Source organism: Adiantum capillus-veneris, chromosome 3 (genome assembly GCF_014529385.1).
Source record: "Adiantum capillus-veneris isolate H3 chromosome 3, ASM1452938v2, whole genome shotgun sequence".
Classification (NCBI taxonomy): Eukaryota; Viridiplantae; Streptophyta; class Polypodiopsida; order Polypodiales; family Pteridaceae; genus Adiantum; species Adiantum capillus-veneris.
In genome coordinates this window covers 55,904,636-55,910,501 of record NC_140933.1, presented here as the reverse complement: position 1 = coordinate 55,910,501, position 5,866 = coordinate 55,904,636, and positions in this window count along the sequence as shown.

Here is a 5,866-nt window from a genome sequence, read left to right as displayed (position 1 = left end):
GTCCTTTGATAACTCTACTGCACCCCCATGTAGGCCAACACTTGATAGAATAGATTCGAGTTCTCTGATACACTCTTTCCTTCTTTTTGCAAGCTCCATCTTCCAAGTATAACTAATATGGAGCATAAGCAACTTGTCAAGAATTTGTAAACGGGCACGAAGAGTACACACATGAAAATTTATTAGAGGAATTGATAGAATAGGATCCAAATTTGGATTGTCCATGTCTTGATTAGGGGGTACACTCTGGTTACAACTTAGGATACCTTGAAACCATTGTTGTAGTGCTTTACCCATTGTTTGTGTAGTGGTCACACCTTTTGCAGAGTTGACTGCTGCAGCTTTGCCACCCTTACCCTTACCCTTATCATTACTTTTTGTAGAGTTGACTGCTGCAGCTTTGCCACCATTACCCTTACTCTTGCCCTTAGTTCTTAATGAGACTTTATTGTGGCAGCAATAAATGCATGGAAAGAAGGTCGTTGCACCTGCTTGCATCCTAACATACACTTGAGAGTTTTTAAGTCTCTTGCCAAATGCCACTCCTTGGAAGGTACCCACACTTGAAACCTACAATCGTTGTCCTTGTTGTTGTTGTTGAATGACGTCAACGATTGGGGTGTGATTAAAATACCATTTGAGGGACTCATGTATCTCATGTTGAAGATGAAAAGCTGCCAGCCACCAAATATTGTTCTCGGATTGAGCACTTAAACATGTGTCTCCCTTCTCGCTAGAAATAGCTCAACATCGACGCCCACCAAGGCTATGTTCATAAGCATAACGCTTACCCTTTTGAGCCGTTGACCTTTGACAATCTAACACTCATCAAAATTCATCACAAAACATAACTTTTCTATCACACTCTTTTTGTGCCAACCCATAAAATCTAATCATTGACTCCTGGAGCTTCAACAAGTCAACATAGACATTATTGAACTCGTTGTAACAAAAGGACTTGTTCTCTTCTAATGGCAAGGCATCCTCCACATATTGAAATCCACCCAACAAGCTTGCAACGACATTATTGGTGCACCTTTTTGCAATGCTAATACAATAAGGCGTGGGCAGCAACCTAAACAAACCTTTTTCTCTATGACCTAGTGTGACAAGTCTATACAAAGCTTTGTGGGCCTTGAAACTTATTCCTACGTTGTCACACACCTCCATCATCTCTTGAGGTGACACAATTCTCTTTTGCTCACTAAAATACTTTTGGTGCAAAACATTAGTAATACCAGTATTGGATGGATCATCCAATAGCTCCACCAACTTCTTTGGTTTGATGATATGTTGCAGCAGAGTATGTCCAGTTGTTTCAGCATCGAAATCACTTCCCATCATCATCCAAGCGAAGTTCCTGCATATTGAAATAATATTACAGCAACCTGTAAAAAATGTATGAAATTAGAAGCTTGCATTTGTGTTCCTACCGAGTTTGATGGATATGCTTCTTTCGAGCTCCACCGCTTGAAGATAGCATAGACATTTCATTTCTCTTGCACTTGCAAATGTGATAGCCCAATGGAATGTGTGTAAGATGATCGATTTTCCAGTGCATATTACGTGCAGTGTGTTGTAGCTGAACATAATTGTCTAGACGACGCTCTTGCTCCATTTTTTGATGCTCTACATTTTTAATAAGCTTTGACATCTTGTTGTTTAGCCGCTTCGTCTTCTCATTGGCTTCCTCTTTGACTTGCTGGATGTCTTTCATGTACTTCTCTTGCAATGATGAATAGGCAACAGAGAGATGTTTTCTTGCTTCCCTTTCATTGACAAAAGCTAAATGTAATTTCAAGTAGTAGCTAAACAATCCTTCTCTCCCAACTCCAATAAAACATAGTAGCTCAGTGACATTACAAAAAGACGGTGATGCATTGGTCATTGGATCGCCAGGGTAAATATGGCCATCAACCCGTAAGTTGATTGCCTTGCATCCATGGTTCCGTAGTTGGTCTCCAGCATTGGGATTAGATGTGCCAAGTTGCATAATAGTGTACTCTTGCTCTAAATCAATGTTTAATCGATATTGTTTTGACTTGTTAGTAATGTCTTGAAGTGGTAGGGGGTTGAATGACATGTGTGTTAGTTAATCAAGCAAGTTAGTGAGAATGTGTAATGGTGACTGCTACAAGCAGGTGAAGGTGGCTACGGAGGAAAGAAGTGGAGAGTACTCAGAGATAGGAACAAAGGATTATGTTGTGGAGGGAAGAAAGAGGGGGAGTGCAGCTCAATCTCCTTTGAGTTTGAATTCTTGATCATGAGTGTAGAGAGATAAATGTTGTTGCACACAGAGGTAATGGAGTTTTTCATTGCTCTCAGCTGGAGCTGGAGTGGGAGAAGCATGGGGGGGGGGGGAGAGAGAGAGAGAGAGAGAGAGAGAGAGAGAGAGAGAGAGAGAGAGAGAGTGGGAGATAGAAAGACAATAAAGGAAGAGAGAGTGGGAGAGAGGGCAGATCTGCAACCTTGGAGGATCTGTACTTTTTCAAAAAGAGGCAACCAAGAATGTTCCTTAATGATTGGGAGAGGAAGTGACAAGAGATAAAAGGGGGGAAAGAAAGAGAGAGAGTTGGCTCACGTTTTAGAGAGAGAATGCAGTGAGAGAATGTTAAATATCTTTTTTTCTGGCAAAGGGGCTGAAAAGTGCCTCCTTTAATGAGTTCTAAGTGTGAGAGAGTGTTTTACATGTTAGAGAGAGAAGACGGGTGGAAAAAGGACAATTTAAAATTCATTTATCCACCTTTCTTTTGGGTTACTAAATAGACTATTCCCAAATTCAAAATATGTAAATGGCTTTTTTAAAATCTCAACATGGGCCTTTTTGCCCTTTTTTTTAGGCTTGGTCAAACTTGGCTTAAGCTTTAGCATTCCCTTAAACTGCCAAATAAAGAGGCCCTCCTATACCTTATTCACTTTCTGATGAACTGGGTGGCCGATCATAAATGGCCAAATCTCATAAAGAGCACTTGACTAATAAAATGTATATCCGTTCACATAGACCTTAGCTCGGTTAATTGCTACAAACAAAGAATGTGGTGGCCCTGAAAAATACTAAAAATAGCACACTGCAAGCCATAAACAAACAAATCTGCATACCTGACGACTTGCACAAATCCATGATCAAGCTAAATTCAAATAGAGAGAGACTGAGAGAGAGTTAAAGTGAGAGAGCACGTGCAGCACACCTCTTAAAGCGGAGTGCTACGCCGGCACGGTGAGAGAGAAGAGTGGAGAGGAGAGAAGAATAACACAAACATTGGGTGCAATCTCATCCCATGCAAGAGTGAGCATTTTCCTCTTGCACGTATTTACTTATAGAATTCTTGAATGCTCAAAATGAGTACAAACTAGCCAGCCGCTCATAAATGGCCAAAGCACTTGAATAATTAAATGTACATAAAATGTATATCCGTTCACATAGATCTTATCTTGGTACATGTTGTCACATGGGATACAAAATGGTCTACGAACTCAAGGAGTTCAATTTAACTAGTGTGGAGTAAGGATAATGAGGGCCTCTCTCACTCACGTTGCAGAGTGTTTAAAATTACCTCCACCCGCAAGTACATCTCATATTTGTTAGATGTTCCTTTTTGGACATCCTTATCTAAGACATATTCCACATGTCGAGAATATGAGGTCTATGGGACTGACACTGGCCCCTATCATTTGAATTATGTGTCGCGACTAAGTCCCTATGTGCTGGTCAAATCCGTTTAATAGACCATTTTGAGCACATTGTATCAGGAACAATTTTAGTGGCCAGTAATTGTCAGATACTTAGTAATACTTGTTAAGGTTACAAGTAATGCTAGACAACTTCAATCGATGGTTGTTTATACACATAGCAGAGTTAATTTTTGTTACTAATCTAGTTCATTTCGTACCTAGATGTAATGTATTTTCAAATTCTATTATGGTCCAAATATGTTAGCATTGTTTTCACATGGAAATTATTTTACTTTTTTCTTATACATCGTGAGCATAACATTAGCCATAAGCATTGGCAAGTATGGTTATGAATATACACGCTCAAATCTGTTTTTTTTTTTAATGTATGCACATTAGGTGTTATGGGCCCTAGGGTACAACAAAGACTGATTTGGGACAGCATGCACATTTATGACATTAGTAGCTTCTAAAAGCATTTTGCACTCTATGTGCAATACCTCTATGAGATTAATTGTAGATCTTTCAATCACCAATAGAGTTCATGGCTTGGTTTGGGTGCTTGTAGATTAGCTCACTAGAGATAACCAAGATGGTTGCTCCTAAAATTATGGATTAATCAGCCATAGTGCAAGAAATTGTTATCCTTGTTTACCAGTCATTTCGAAGGTCCACATGTAAACGATGGGGAAACACACCTCAGTACTGTAAGTTATTCAGAGAGGATAGGTAGTTCACAAGTGTCAATCTTGTTCTAAAGGATATGCTAACCATGTATGTTAGCACCAAGCAATCCAATTGGAAAGGCTATCTCTCTAGTTGGAGTTTTCCTACCATGAGGCAAAGCACGTTGTGAGTCTAAGTTTAGCTTCTTCATGTTTAAATTAGGTTCTCAACCTTGAACACCTGTTATGGTGGGCCGGTTGTCTACTAATAGAAATGACAACAAGTGAAGGACTTACTACAGGCTAATGAAATTGTGATCCCAAGTCAAGGACTTAATACAGGCTAATGAAATTGTGATGCCCAATCAAGGACTTAATACGTGCTGATGAGTTATGTCAGTAGGTCGCTTGTATGGAAAATTGAGAAGAGTCATTTTTTAATGTTCCAATATTGGTGGGGTTGTCTACTAATAAAAATGAAAATTCAAGGACTTACTACAAGCTGATGAAATTGTGATCCCAAGTCAAGGACTTAATATAGGCTAATGAAATTTTGATCCCTAGTCAAGGACTTCATACATGCTGATGAGTTATGTTAGCAGGTCGCTTGCATGGAAAATTGAGAAGAGGCATTTTTTAATGTTCCAATATTTTCAAAAAGTTCTACTCTTGGTCATTCACTTAAATACCTCTTAGTTGTGGTAGCTCATTTACAATACTCAAGTGAGTTATAAATAGAGTCTACACACTATGTTGGATGTAAGCCGTATTTTCAACAGTTTCACAGGGACAACAATGTGCAAAATCAAGATGTTTCTCTTGGTTTCATTGGACCTCCTATTGAGCTGTGTACTGGCCACAGGAACAATTGGACCTCTACGAGATGCAATTGTGGAAAACATTGGTGTTTTTAAGAAGAACTTACCACGTTTGTTTTTGAGGACGAAAATGCTTCTCCAAGGGCGGAGTAATGGCATGCCAAGGGTAGGACTAAAAGGGCACAACCCTAGAAAATTGCTGAACACACTTGCAATATAAGGGCCTATATATAGCTAAGAGCCACGAGGCCAAAGGGCTATATATAGGATGGTTGGGTGGCTATTCACAAGTGTGTCTCCTCTCTGTCTTACATGTTCTTTGCCACATTTTCCTATAAAACCATTGGAATATTTCAAGCCAGCTACTAGCTTGTTGAGCTCCTTCACCATGTCTAGTGTGTTCAGTGAACTTGGTTCTTTCTTGGTAGTGGGGCTTCTCCATACCTTGAGTTGATCAAATTGACAAGCTTTCATATTTCTTTCTAGACCAAGGAGTATGATTGTACAGAATGAGAATATGCTACACAAAAAATATAATTCCTTTATCCACTTATGCAAGTGTTGAACCAGGGAGTGTAATATGTTGCACAAAAAAGAGAATTCCTTTAGCCACTTATGCAAGTGTTGAAAACATTAGAAGCATCATAATCCATAATTATTACCATGTAGTGTGTGAATTTCTCTGAGCTCCAAGCATTTTTCTTAGCTTTC